This window comes from Dryas octopetala, chromosome 8 (assembly GCF_963921425.1).
Source record: "Dryas octopetala chromosome 8, drDryOcto1.1, whole genome shotgun sequence".
Taxonomy (NCBI): domain Eukaryota; kingdom Viridiplantae; phylum Streptophyta; class Magnoliopsida; order Rosales; family Rosaceae; genus Dryas; species Dryas octopetala.
Genome location: NC_141373.1, coordinates 17110108 through 17124585, shown reverse-complemented (window position 1 = coordinate 17124585; position 14478 = coordinate 17110108). Strand labels below are relative to the sequence as shown.

Genomic DNA, 14478 nt, shown 5'->3' with positions numbered 1-14478 from the left:
GAGGTGCTCGGCAAGGTGGCAGCAAGGTGGTGATGTGTGGCTGAATGTTGGTGGCTGCGGCTTGGCTTCCTTTTCCTCTGTCAACTCAGCGCGAAAATATAAGACACACAAACAAAGGTGGCTGGTAGGTTTCGGCCACAAAAGAAAAGAAGAAAAATAAAGAGAGAGAAGGTGGCTGCGGCACAAGAAGAATAAAGAAAGAGATGGTGGCTGCTAGGGTTTGCTTCAGAAAAATAAAAGAAAGAGAAGGAGGCTAGCTAGGGTTGCTGAAAATTAAAGAGGAGAGAAGAGAACTTCAGAACAGAACCCCTTTTCTGATTTTTAGAGATATATTTATAGAGGGAAGTGGGGCTGAGATTTCTCTTTCTCTTCAATGTGGGATAAGTGCATTCCTTGCACACCAAGGCTTATAATTTTCGGCCAAGCATGGGCCTTGGGCTGATTTGGGCTCTTTTTGGGCGTAACTCCTCTTTCAGCTCGCGGAACTGCTGCACTACCTCCACTAAAATGGCCATATCTTGAGCTAGAAAACTCGGAATCGAAATCCGTAAAATTCCCTGCGAAGCTAACATCCGTATCTTTCCAACCATATATGGCATGCTACCTGATTCGTTCTGGAGAATTACAGAATTGCTGTCGAAATTGGTGCTCTATTTTCCAGGGTTTTGACTTCTTTTTCAGCTAGGATTTCTTGGGCTTTGGCATGTGGGCTGCATGACTTGGGCTTAAGTGACTCACACCAGCCCCCTAGGGTTTTGCGCATGGCTGATAGGCTTGGGCTGGCGTATGGACTTCCTCTTGGGCTGGCGCATTGTTGATATGTTTTCTTAGAATAAAATAAACAATCACTTCATTCTAAGTTTACTCGCAAGTGCACGAATCGCATTAGTAGCAAAGCGTACAAGCACGAGGTCGATCCCACAGGGAATGGTTAATATACAACAAATCAGTGCAAATAATCAATAGAATAACTAATGGGGGGTTTTGAAAGATGGAAACACACGCACACATCACCACACGCACACACACCTTATTCTATCTTGCAATGTCAAGTTTTCGGTCTCAAATCAGATAAGCATGCAATAACCATCCAAGGCTAATGACAGTTAATTTGAACACAACATATTAAAGTTTGACAGCTAAAAAGGTTTGGCTAGTTACTTTCTCGCCATTGTTCTCCTAATGCATAAACTAAGAGCTTCTTGGGCCTTCCTTAGCTAGTTAACCTACATGTTCCCTAGTTCAAGCTAGGGCAGCTGTTACCCATGCAGGAGTCATTAAGTTTTATGAGAACGTCAAACATGCACAACATATAAGCTTTGACTATTTCCTTATAGAGGTCGCCCAACCCCACTACCAAGAATAATCCCTTATTCCCTTGTTACTTGTGGTTTAGTGTCTTTGACTATTTCACAGCTAAACCTAACGGATAAACTAGATGCAATTACCCTAAGGTGGCCAGTCAAAGGATGCAAACAACTAGTGACGGGGGTTTTAATAGATAGTGGAAATTTAATATGTGCAAACATCAAACTAACAGACCAAGAGACGGATAAACGATTTGTTAAAGCATACGAATCCATTAATCAACCTACGACTAACATGCAAGATAGAATAACTAACCTACATAATTAAATAAAACAAATAAAAGAAATAAAACAGCAGCAAGTAAACAAAGTCCCAATTCATGATTGCAAAAGGAAATCAGAAACGCAACTTAAATGAACCTAGAAGCATAAACTAAACAACTACCTTAAAGTGCATCAATTAAATGAAATCAGAAACGCAAAATTAAAGAAACTAAAAGCATAAACCAATGGAAATCAGCAACATGAATTCAAAGCAATAAGAGGTAAATAACAAAATCAGATTGCAAGATTAAATAACAACTAACTAAAATCAGAACCAAAACTATAAAATAAATAAAAAGACAACCAAATTAAACCAGCAATTTAATTTAATAAAATCAGTAACATGATCCAACAATAGAAATTAAAAGGAAAAGGAAAACAAAAATCAGAGATGCAACAAGTGGGGGCTGCGGCAAGGAGGGAGAAGAAGGAAGCACCAGCACAAGCAATTGGCTCACGGCAAGGTGAGCTTGGGCTTGTGGCAGCAGGTGATCCTCCCCTCTCAATGTCACGCCACCCTCTTCCTAAGTCCCTCTCTGAATTTGGCTCACCTTACAAGAGAAATAATAGTTGAAGCTAAAAACCCTAAAACAGAAAAATAAACTAGGAGAGAGAAGAGAGAATTCGGCTGGAGGAGGGGAGAAAGAATCAATGCCTAAAGTCTGAATAAGAGGGGGTTTAAATAGGAGAAGCTTTCCTTGAGAGCCAAGGAAAGCTAGTTGCGGCTGGCTAGGGTTTCTCTCCTAGTGCCTTGCGGCTTCAGCTAGGTCCAGCTGGACTAGGCCTTGGCGTGATGGGCTGCTCCCTTTTGGGCTTGAGTGGCTCACGCCTAGCCTAGCTAGGGTCCCTCCTTGGCGCATGGGCTGGTAGTCTTGGGCTTTGGGCTTGCATGTTGGGCTTCCATGTTGGGCTTCAGTAGCTTGCACAAGATGGGCTAGGGTTTCACTCCATGGGCTTCCATCTTGGGCTTGCGCATGGCCTCTTCCTTGCTAGGGTTTGCATGGCATGCATGCGCATGCATGGGCTGCCATCTTCCTCCTTGCGTGTGGCTTTTGGGCTGCTAGGGTTTGGGCCCATGCATGTGCATGCATGGCCCACTTGGTTCGGCATCCCTAGGGCCCATGGGCCCTCCACTTTTGACTTCCCATTTTGCCCCTCATTTCCATTTGAATTCAAATTCATTTCTTCCCTCTATTCATTTCCATGGATTTCCACCACCTTCTGGAAGCTTCTGGAACCTTGAAAAACATTTCCTGGTGCAACTAGGATTTCTTGGAAATGAGAGATTCCTTATCCGTTTCGACTTCTCGTAATGACCATATTGCCCCTGGGGTCTCCTAGTGTCACTAGGACTCCTTTCCCTAGTTGGGTTAGGTTTCCTAGTTCGACCAGGAATTCCTGTTTGAATCAGGATTTCACATTTCTGGCTCCGCAATGATGGTTCTGGACTTGATGTTTCCTAGTGTGACTAGGAATCCTCATTTGACTAGGATTTCTGCACTTTTCCTGATTTGACCAGGATTTCACTCGTTTTCCTGGTTTGACCAGGAATTGTCCCAAAATGGCTCCATTTGCTTCTTTTTCTCATTTCTGCTTCATTTGACCTGAAAACACAAAAACAAGACAAGAAACACAAAATAGCGAGTTCTAACACTCTAGGTTAAGGAATTAGTATCATAAAGTGATGCAAAATGCACACTCATCACACCCCCAAACTTAGATTTTGCTAGTCCTCGAGCAAATAAAGGAAAGAAAAGACTCAAAACTGACTCCAACATCCCAACAACTGAATTCATGCGCACAACCATTAATCACATAAAATAGCAAGGCATATAAATGATATTCTTCAAATTCTAATAACATTTCAAATAACATACCTCACTCCTCTATTGTCATATAGGCCATCCTTGACACAAATCCAAGTCTTAGACAAACAGAACTAAATCAATACATACATAATAGATTCAACTCCAATTCTTACTATGGCATACTCTCAATGATAAACACTCAAGAATTGGGTTGATATGTGCACTCAAAAGTATATGTGAGAGAAAATATGTAACAAAAGCAATTAGCTCACATATGTACATGAAATAAAGGCACATTTAGAAAGAAATACTGATCTCATGAAAGGAATACAAATGCTTGAAATAGAATCAATAACCATAGGCTCCCTTCTTAAATAGACTCCACATAAGTATAATACACACCTCTTGAGATCAGCTAGGGCTTTAAATAGGGTTGTAATGAAGGCTTAGGCTAGGATAGGGTATTGAAATGAAAAGGAAAACACAAAGGGCTAATTTCAAGGAATTGCAAGCACCAATAGAACATTCTGAGGTACACTTTGCTTCTTTGCACTTCATAGCTTAACTTGAGCTCTTTTTGCTCACTTTTTCTTTTGAAACCGTCCCATCTCTTTTCTTTGATTTCTTTTCTTTTTCTTTTCTTTGGGCACGGCATACATACTTTTCTAACACATTTTTGTATAAGCTATGCATTTTCACTTCTTTTTCACCTCAATCAACATATAAACCACTTGCAACACCATAAAAGGGTAAAACGGATGAAAGGGGTGGTACACCCCCAAACTTAGGGTTTGGTATGGGGTAACAAAGAAAACGGCTTAAAAGGCTCAAAATGGGTAACTAAGGATAAAACATGTAATGGGTAGGCTTTCAGGCTATGGGGTACACAAACAGGGCCTAAATTCATTTCTCAAGAGTTATGCAAATACGGCATGCTTTGTGTACACAAGAAAAGAGTTCTAGCTCATTGATTCAAGATTATGCATATTCCAAGCAAATGACCAAATGAAAGATAATGAGATCAAAACAACGACTTATATGACAATGATAGAATCAGAGTGGCGCGCAACACTCAAGAATTGAAGAACATGGCTCAAAAGCTCACTTAGGTCATGCAAGTCTACTCTATTATGCATATAATCATTAGTAATGCTAATCACAACCTAAATTCATATCAACAAGGCCAAATGACATAGAATTGCAAGATATGTTATGGAACACTATTAGAATGAAAAGAACACCAAATATACACACAATACTAAAACATGCTCATAACAATCATGCACACTCAAATCAATTAGTTGGGGACTCAAAATAACCTGAAACAACCAAAATGACTCAAAAACTTTTTGTTTTTAAAACAATGTCGCACACTTCCAAAGAATCACATCCATCACTAAGGTGAATGAGATCTAATGAAAACGTGCATTTTGATGTGGGTTGTGACACCCTAAGTTTAAAAACAAAGGAAAAAGTTTTTTCCTAACCTAAAAACACCTAAAAACACTAAAAACGAAAAATTTTTTTTTTTTTTCTTTTTCCTAAAAACGCTCAAAAACACTTAAAACACTCTAAACACTTGTTTTAACCTAAAAACACTAACAAATGACAATTGCCCTTCCCCCCACACTTAAATGATACATTGCCCTCAATGTATGTGTAATAAATGCAAGAATGATCAAATTAAGCGAAACGGGAAATTGCAAATATCCAAAATCAAATAAACACACCAAAACAAGAAATTGTCTTATGAAGCGAAATAAAGAAACTGTTTACTTGCATACGCAAGCGTGGACACTCCAAGGGTAGGCGCGGCCTCCTTGGTCCTCAATGACTTCTCCTCCATTATTCGAAACTAAAAACTTGGGTTGCCTCCCAATAAGCGCTTGTTTTTCTGTCTTCAGCCTGACATTGCCATCTCCTTTACTTGCGTTCTTTCCTCTTCCTCTTGCCATTGCTGCTTTCGGCATTCTTTAGGATCGAACTGAGGAAGCTCTCCATCTCGGACTTCTCCTCTCCATAAAAAGTGACCTCCTCGTTTTCTGGCATCTCGGAAGTGAGCACATACAACTCTCGCTTGGCGTAGTGCCGAATTGTCATGGCGCTCTCCAATGCTTTGTACTCCATGTTAGAGGTGCACAAAAATGGTCTCCCAAGAATAATAGAGACATCGCCCGGAATTGTCGGCACATCTAGCACTATGAAATCAGAGGGGATTAGTAATTTACGACATTTAACCAAAACATCCACAAGCATACCACAAGCTTCTTGGGCTGAAGAGTTGGCGAAGCGAATGTTCACATCAGCTGGTTGCAAATCAGCCTCTTTGAATCCAAGCCTCTCGAACACAACCAGCGGCATGACATTGATAGCTGCACCACTGTCAATTAAGGCACTAGTGATCTTATGCTCCCCTATGCTGCATGATATGACCAACGAGCCCGGATCCTTCTTCTTGCTTGGAAAAGATGCAAAGAGATAACCACGAATCTCCCTAGGAACATTGTGACTATGCCCTTGCTTCTCAACCTTCTTCTCAATAGATTTCAACTCCCTCATGGTTGCTGGAAATTTGGTGATGTCGATGTCCGGAATGAGGGGAATCTCACGTGTATCCTTATGCTCTTCAGTCATTTCCGGATCCTCCTCTTCCTCACTATCACTGATCTCAATTACTTCCTTCACCACCTTAGTTTTGACCATTCTAACTCTTTTTCTTGGAGTAGTCCTCAAAATAGCATTTACATGCTCCTCATTCTTCGGGTTGACGATGGGCTGACTTGGCAACTTCCCCTTCTCTCTCTGACCCAAAGTAGTGGCAATCTGACCCATTTGACTCTCCAAGTGTGCAATAGCCTTCGAATTGGCTTGCATCTGCTGTTCGGTACGGTTCATGAAGGCATTGGTGCTTTGGGCAAGGGAAGTGGTGCTTTGAGCAATCTGAGCAATCTTGTCCTCCAAACTAGACCTCTCGGCATTAGGGTGCACATACGGCTTGTTGGTGCTCCCACTAGCTTGCTGTCCATTGTTGTTGCTCCACCTGAAATTAGGGTTGTTCTTCCATCCAGGGTTATAAGTGTTAGAAAATGGATCATATGGCACCCTAGGATAATTCCCAACCTGGTTCACTTGTTCCACGTCACCCCCTTGTCCTTGCGCACTCATCATCTTTTCTTGAGCCATAGATAACTTCTGCACCATAGTCTTGATTTCCAAAATCTGTCCCTCCATGGTGTTTGGCACATCAGCTACCTCATACAACCCTCTCTTTGGTCCTCCTCTTGCACGATTGGAATCCCATTGTTGAGAACTCAAAGAAAGCGACTCAAACAATTCTGTAGCCTCATCCTCCGTTTTAGACATAAACGCACCACCACATGCCGAATCCACCTTGGCTTGGTCTCTCTCCAACAATCCCTGATAAAAACAACAAATCACATACCAAGGAGATAAGTTGTGGTGTGGGCAGCTAGTAAGTAACTCATTGAATCTGTCCCAAGTCTCATGGAATGGTTCGTCCGCCTTTTGCACAAATCCAAGGATCTCCTTCCGAATCGAATTAGTCTTGGAAATGGAATAGAACTTGTTCAAAAACTTGCTCGAAAGATCATCCCATGTCGAAATGGAACCACTGGGCAGCGAATACAACCACCTCTTTGCCTTGTCCTTAAGCGCAAAAGGGAACATCCTCAAACGGTACTGATCAGCATTCAGGCCCCTCAATTGTGCGGCTTCACAAACCCCGGAAAACTCCTTCAAAAAGTGGATCGGATCCTCCCCATTCAGCCCATGGTAGCTCGGCAACAAATGAATCTGACCACTCTTGATTTCGAAATCAGTGGCTATGGTGGCATACCGAATGCATGATGGTTGAGTGGGCAGCGAAGGTGCTGAAAAATGGCTCAGGGGCTGCGGCACTATCTCATTTGCTTCAGCCATGTCGACACTCTCAGTCTCTTCACTACTCGAATCTGATGCACTAGGTTGCGGGCTGACTTGTGATGCACCTAAAGCTTCGTTCTTGAGCCTCTCTAACCTAGCAACAAGATCAGGGTTCATAAACACACCTAATTAAGAGAAAAACACACAATCAGTAGAAAGAATGCATATAAAGGCATGGCATTTATTAAAAACTAAAAATTAACAAAAACTGAAATCTAACTAATATAACCTAATTCTAATGACTAATTACACCAATTCATTGATATTAGACACCATTCCCCGGCAACGGCGCCAAAAACTTGTTGATGTGTTTTCTTAGAATAAAATAAACAATTATCTCATTCTAAGTTTACTCGCAAGTGCACGAATCGCATTGGTAGCAAAGCGTACAAGCACGAGGTCGATCCCACAGGGAATGGTTAATAAACAACAAATCAATGCAATTAATCACTAGAATAACTAAAATGGGGGGTTTTGAAAGATGGAAACACACGCACACATCACCACACGCACACACACTTTATTCTATCTTGCAATGTTAAGTTTTCGGTCTCAAATCAGATACGCATGCAATAACCATCCAAGGCTAATGACAGTTAATTTGAACACAACATATTAAAGTTTGACAGCTAAAAAGGTTTGGCTAGTTACTTTCTCGCCATTGTTCTCCTAATGCATAAACTAAGAGCTTCTTGGGCCTTCCTTAGCTAGTTAACCTACATGTTCCCTAGTTCAAGCTAGGGCAGCTGTTACCCATGCAGGAGTCATTAAGTTTTATGAGAACGTCAAACATGCACAACATATAAGCTTTGACTATTTCCTTATAGAGGTCGCCCAACCCCACTACCAAGAATAATCCCTTATTCCCTTGTTACTTGTGGTTTAGTGTCTTTGACTATTTCACAGCTAAACCTAACAGATAAACTAGATGCAATTACCCTAAGGTGGCCAGTCAAAGGATGCAAACAACTAGTGACGGGGGTTTTAACAGATAGTGGAAATTTAATATGTGCAAACATCAAACTAACAGACCAAGAGACGGATAAACGATTTGTTAAAGCATATGAATCCATTAATCAACCTACGACTAACATGCAAGATAGAATAACTAACCTACATAATTAAATAAAACAAATAAAAGAAATAAAACAGCAGCAAGTAAACAAAGTCCCAATTCATGATTGCAAAAGGAAATCAGAAACGCAACTTAAATGAACCTAGAAGCATAAACTAAACAACTACCTTAAAGTGCATCAATTAAATGAAATCAGAAACGCAAAATTAAAGAAACTAAAAGCATAAACCAATGGAAATCAGCAACATGAATTCAAAGCAATAAGAGGTAAATAACAAAATCAGATTGCAAGATTAAATAACAACTAACTAAAATCAGAACCAAAACTATAAAATAAATAAAAAGACAACCAAATTAAACCAGCAATTTAATTTAATAAAATCAGTAACATGATCCAACAATAGAAATTAAAAGGAAAAGGAAAACAAAAATCAGAGATGCAACAAGTGGGGGCTGCGGCAAGGAGGGAGAAGAAGGAAGCACCAGCACAAGCAATTGGCTCACGGCAAGGTGAGCTTGGGCTTGTGGCAGCAGGTGATCCTCCCCTCTCAATGTCACGCCACCCTCTTCCTAAGTCCCTCTCTGAATTTGGCTCACCTTACAAGAGAAATAATAGTTGAAGCTAAAAACCCTAAAACAGAAAAATAAACTAGGAGAGAGAAGAGAGAATTCGGCTGGAGGAGGGGAGAAAGAATCAATCCTAAAGTCTGAATAAGAGGGGGTTTAAATAGGAGAAGCTTTCCTTGAGAGCCAAGGAAAGCTAGTTGCGGCTGGCTAGGGTTTCTCTCCTAGTGCCTTGCGGCTTCAGCTAGGTCCAGCTGGACTAGGCCTTGGCGTGATGGGCTGCTCCCTTTTGGGCTTGAGTGGCTCACGCCTAGCCTAGCTAGGGTCCCTCCTTGGCGCATGGGCTGGTAGTCTTGGGCTTTGGGCTTGCATGTTGGGCTTCCATGTTGGGCTTCAGTAGCTTGCACAAGATGGGCTAGGGTTTCACTCCATGGGCTTCCATCTTGGGCTTGCGCATGGCCTCTTCCTTGCTAGGGTTTGCATGGCATGCATGCGCATGCATGGGCTGCCATCTTCCTCCTTGCGTGTGGCTTTTGGGCTGCTAGGGTTTGGGCCCATGCATGTGCATGCATGGCCCACTTGGTTCGGCATCCCTAGGGCCCATGGGCCCTCCACTTTTGACTTCCCATTTTGCCCCTCATTTCCATTTGAATTCAAATTCATTTCTTCCCTCTATTCATTTCCATGGATTTCCACCACCTTCTGGAAGCTTCTGGAACCTTGAAAAACATTTCCTGGTGCAACTAGGATTTCTTGGAAATGAGAGATTCCTTATCCGTTTCGACTTCTCGTAATGACCATATTGCCCCTGGGGTCTCCTAGTGTCACTAGGACTCCTTTCCCTAGTTGGGTTAGGTTTCCTAGTTCGACCAGGAATTCCTGTTTGAATCAGGATTTCACATTTCTGGCTCCGCAATGATGGTTCTGGACTTGATGTTTCCTAGTGTGACTAGGAATCCTCATTTGACTAGGATTTCTGCACTTTTCCTGATTTGACCAGGATTTCACTCGTTTTCCTGGTTTGACCAGGAATTGTCCCAAAATGGCTCCATTTGCTTCTTTTTCTCATTTCTGCTTCATTTGACCTGAAAACACAAAAACAAGACAAGAAACACAAAATAGCGAGTTCTAACACTCTAGGTTAAGGAATTAGTATCATAAAGTGATGCAAAATGCACACTCATCACACCCCCAAACTTAGATTTTGCTAGTCCTCGAGCAAATAAAGGAAAGAAAAGACTCAAAACTGACTCCAACATCCCAACAACTGAATTCATGCGCACAACCATTAATCACATAAAATAGCAAGGCATATAAATGATATTCTTCAAATTCTAATAACATTTCAAATAACATACCTCACTCCTCTATTGTCATATAGGCCATCCTTGACACAAATCCAAGTCTTAGACAAACAGAACTAAATCAATACATACATAATAGATTCAACTCCAATTCTTACTATGGCATACTCTCAATGATAAACACTCAAGAATTGGGTTGATATGTGCACTCAAAAGTATATGTGAGAGAAAATATGTAACAAAAGCAATTAGCTCACATATGTACATGAAATAAAGGCACATTTAGAAAGAAATACTGATCTCATGAAAGGAATACAAATGCTTGAAATAGAATCAATAACCATAGGCTCCCTTCTTAAATAGACTCCACATAAGTATAATACACACCTCTTGAGATCAGCTAGGGCTTTAAATAGGGTTGTAATGAAGGCTTAGGCTAGGATAGGGTATTGAAATGAAAAGGAAAACACAAAGGGCTAATTTCAAGGAATTGCAAGCACCAATAGAACATTCTGAGGTACACTTTGCTTCTTTGCACTTCATAGCTTAACTTGAGCTCTTTTTGCTCACTTTTTCTTTTCTTCTTTTGAAACCGTCCCATTTCTTTTCTTTGATTTCTTTTTCTTTTTCTTTTCTTTGGGTACGGCATACATACTTTTCTAACACATTTTTGTACAAGCTATGCATTTTCACTTCTTTTTCACCTCAATCAACATATAGACAGCTTGCAACACCATAAAAAGGGTAAAACGGATGAAAGGGGTGGTACACCCCCAAACTTAGGGTTTGGTATGGGGTAACAAAGAAAACGGCTTAAAAGGCTCAAAATGGGTAACTAAGGATAAAACATGTAATGGGTAGGCTTTCAGGCTATGGGGTACACAAACAGGGCCTAAATTCATTTCTCAAGAGTTATGCAAATACGGCATGCTTTGTGTACACAAGAAAAGAGTTCTAGCTCATTGATTCAAGATTATGCATATTCCAAGCAAATGACCAAATGAAAGATAATGAGATCAAAACAACGACTTATATGACAATGATAGAATCAGAGTGGCGCGCAACACTCAAGAATTGAAGAACAGGGCTCAAAAGCTCACTTAGGTCATGCAAGTCTACTCTATTATGCATATAATCATTAGTAATGCTAATCACAACCTAAATTCATATCAACAAGGCCAAATGACATAGAATTGCAAGATATGTTATGGAACACTATTAGAATGAAAAGAACACCAAATATACACACAATACTAAAACATGCTCATAACAATCATGCACACTCAAATCAATTAGTTGGGGACTCAAAATAACCTGAAACAACCAAAATGACTCAAAAACTTTTTGTTTTTAAAACAATGTCGCACACTTCCAAAGAATCACATCCATCACTAAGGTGAATGAGATCTAATGAAAACGTGCATTTTGATGTGGGTTGTGACACCCTAAGTTTAAAAACAAAGGAAAAAGTTTTTTCCTAACCTAAAAACACCTAAAAACACTAAAAACGAAAAATTTTTTTCTTTTTCTAAAAACGCTCAAAAACACTTAAAACACTCTAAACACTTGTTTTAACCTAAAAACACTAACAAATGACAATTGCCCTTCCCCCCACACTTAAATGATACATTGCCCTCAATGTATATGAAATAAATGCAAGAATGATCAAATTAAGCGAAACGGGAAATTGCAAATATCCAAAATCAAATAAACACACCAAAACAAGAAATTGTCTTATGAAGCGAAATAAAGAAACTGTTTACTTGCATACGCAAGCGTGGACACTCCAAGGGTAGGCGCGGCCTCCTTGGTCCTCAATGACTTCTCCTCCATTATTCGAAACTAAAAACTTGGGTTGCCTCCCAATAAGCGCTTGTTTTTCTGTCTTCAGCCTGACATTGCCATCTCCTTTACTTGCGTTCTTTCCTCTTCCTCTTGCCATTGCTGCTTTCGGCATTCTTTAGGATCGAACTGAGGAAGCTCTCCATCTCGGACTTCTCCTCTCCATAAAAAGTGACCTCCTCGTTTTCTGGCATCTCGGAAGTGAGCACATACAACTCTCGCTTGGCGTAGTGCCGAATTGTCATGGCGCTCTCCAATGCTTTGTACTCCATGTTAGAGGTGCACAAAAATGGTCTCCCAAGAATAATAGAGACATCGCCCGGAATTGTCGGCACATCTAGCACTATGAAATCAGAGGGGATTAGTAATTTACGACATTTAACCAAAACATCCACAAGCATACCACAAGCTTCTTGGGCTGAAGAGTTGGCGAAGCGAATGTTCACATCAGCTGGTTGCAAATCAGCCTCTTTGAATCCAAGCCTCTCGAACACAACCAGCGGCATGACATTGATAGCTGCACCACTGTCAATTAAGGCACTAGTGATCTTATGCTCCCCTATGCTGCATGATATGACCAACGAGCCCGGATCCTTCTTCTTGCTTGGAAAAGATGCAAAGAGATAACCACGAATCTCCCTAGGAACATTGTGACTATGCCCTTGCTTCTCAACCTTCTTCTCAATAGATTTCAACTCCCTCATGGTTGCTGGAAATTTGGTGATGTCGATGTCCGGAATGAGGGGAATCTCACGTGTATCCTTATGCTCTTCAGTCATTTCCGGATCCTCCTCTTCCTCACTATCACTGATCTCAATTACTTCCTTCACCACCTTAGTTTTGACCATTCTAACTCTTTTTCTTGGAGTAGTCCTCAAAATAGCATTTACATGCTCCTCATTCTTCGGGTTGACGATGGGCTGACTTGGCAACTTCCCCTTCTCTCTCTGACCCAAAGTAGTGGCAATCTGACCCATTTGACTCTCCAAGTGTGCAATAGCCTTCGAATTGGCTTGCATCTGCTGTTCGGTACGGTTCATGAAGGCATTGGTGCTTTGGGCAAGGGAAGTGGTGCTTTGAGCAATCTGAGCAATCTTGTCCTCCAAACTAGACCTCTCGGCATTAGGGTGCACATACGGCTTGTTGGTGCTCCCACTAGCTTGCTGTCCATTGTTGTTGCTCCACCTGAAATTAGGGTTGTTCTTCCATCCAGGGTTATAAGTGTTAGAAAATGGATCATATGGCACCCTAGGATAATTCCCAACCTGGTTCACTTGTTCCACGTCACCCCCTTGTCCTTGCGCACTCATCATCTTTTCTTGAGCCATAGATAACTTCTGCACCATAGTCTTGATTTCCAAAATCTGTCCCTCCATGGTGTTTGGCACATCAGCTACCTCATACAACCCTCTCTTTGGTCCTCCTCTTGCACGATTGGAATCCCATTGTTGAGAACTCAAAGAAAGCGACTCAAACAATTCTGTAGCCTCATCCTCCGTTTTAGACATAAACGCACCACCACATGCCGAATCCACCTTGGCTTGGTCTCTCTCCAACAATCCCTGATAAAAACAACAAATCACATACCAAGGAGATAAGTTGTGGTGTGGGCAGCTAGTAAGTAACTCATTGAATCTGTCCCAAGTCTCATGGAATGGTTCGTCCGCCTTTTGCACAAATCCAAGGATCTCCTTCCGAATCGAATTAGTCTTGGAAATGGAATAGAACTTGTTCAAAAACTTGCTCGAAAGATCATCCCATGTCGAAATGGAACCACTGGGCAGCGAATACAACCACCTCTTTGCCTTGTCCTTAAGCGCAAAAGGGAACATCCTCAAACGGTACTGATCAGCATTCAGGCCCCTCAATTGTGCGGCTTCACAAACCCCGGAAAACTCCTTCAAAAAGTGGATCGGATCCTCCCCATTCAGCCCATGGTAGCTCGGCAACAAATGAATCTGACCACTCTTGATTTCGAAATCAGTGGCTATGGTGGCATACCGAATGCATGATGGTTGAGTGGGCAGCGAAGGTGCTGAAAAATGGCTCAGGGGCTGCGGCACTATCTCATTTGCTTCAGCCATGTCGACACTCTCAGTCTCTTCACTACTCGAATCTGATGCACTAGGTTGCGGGCTGACTTGTGATGCACCTAAAGCTTCGTTCTTGAGCCTCTCTAACCTAGCAACAAGATCAGGGTTCATAAACACACCTAATTAAGAGAAAAACACACAATCAGTAGAAAGAATGCATATAAAGGCATGGCATTTATTAAAAACTAAAAATTAACAAAAACTGAAATCTAACTAATA

At 41.3% G+C, this 14478-nt stretch overlaps 2 non-coding genes across 2 annotated transcripts; both read left to right on the top strand.

Moving 5' to 3' along the window:
• The first annotated feature begins 6890 nt into the window (after positions 1-6890).
• Positions 6891-6996, top strand: LOC147277687 (small nucleolar RNA R71). Its single transcript, XR_015124138.1, has one exon. It is a non-coding gene; the product is annotated as a small nucleolar RNA R71 (small nucleolar RNA).
• A 6766-nt stretch (positions 6997-13762) lies between these two features.
• Positions 13763-13868, top strand: LOC147277686 (small nucleolar RNA R71). Its single transcript, XR_015124137.1, has one exon. It is a non-coding gene; the product is annotated as a small nucleolar RNA R71 (small nucleolar RNA).
• The last annotated feature ends 610 nt before the right edge of the window (positions 13869-14478 follow it).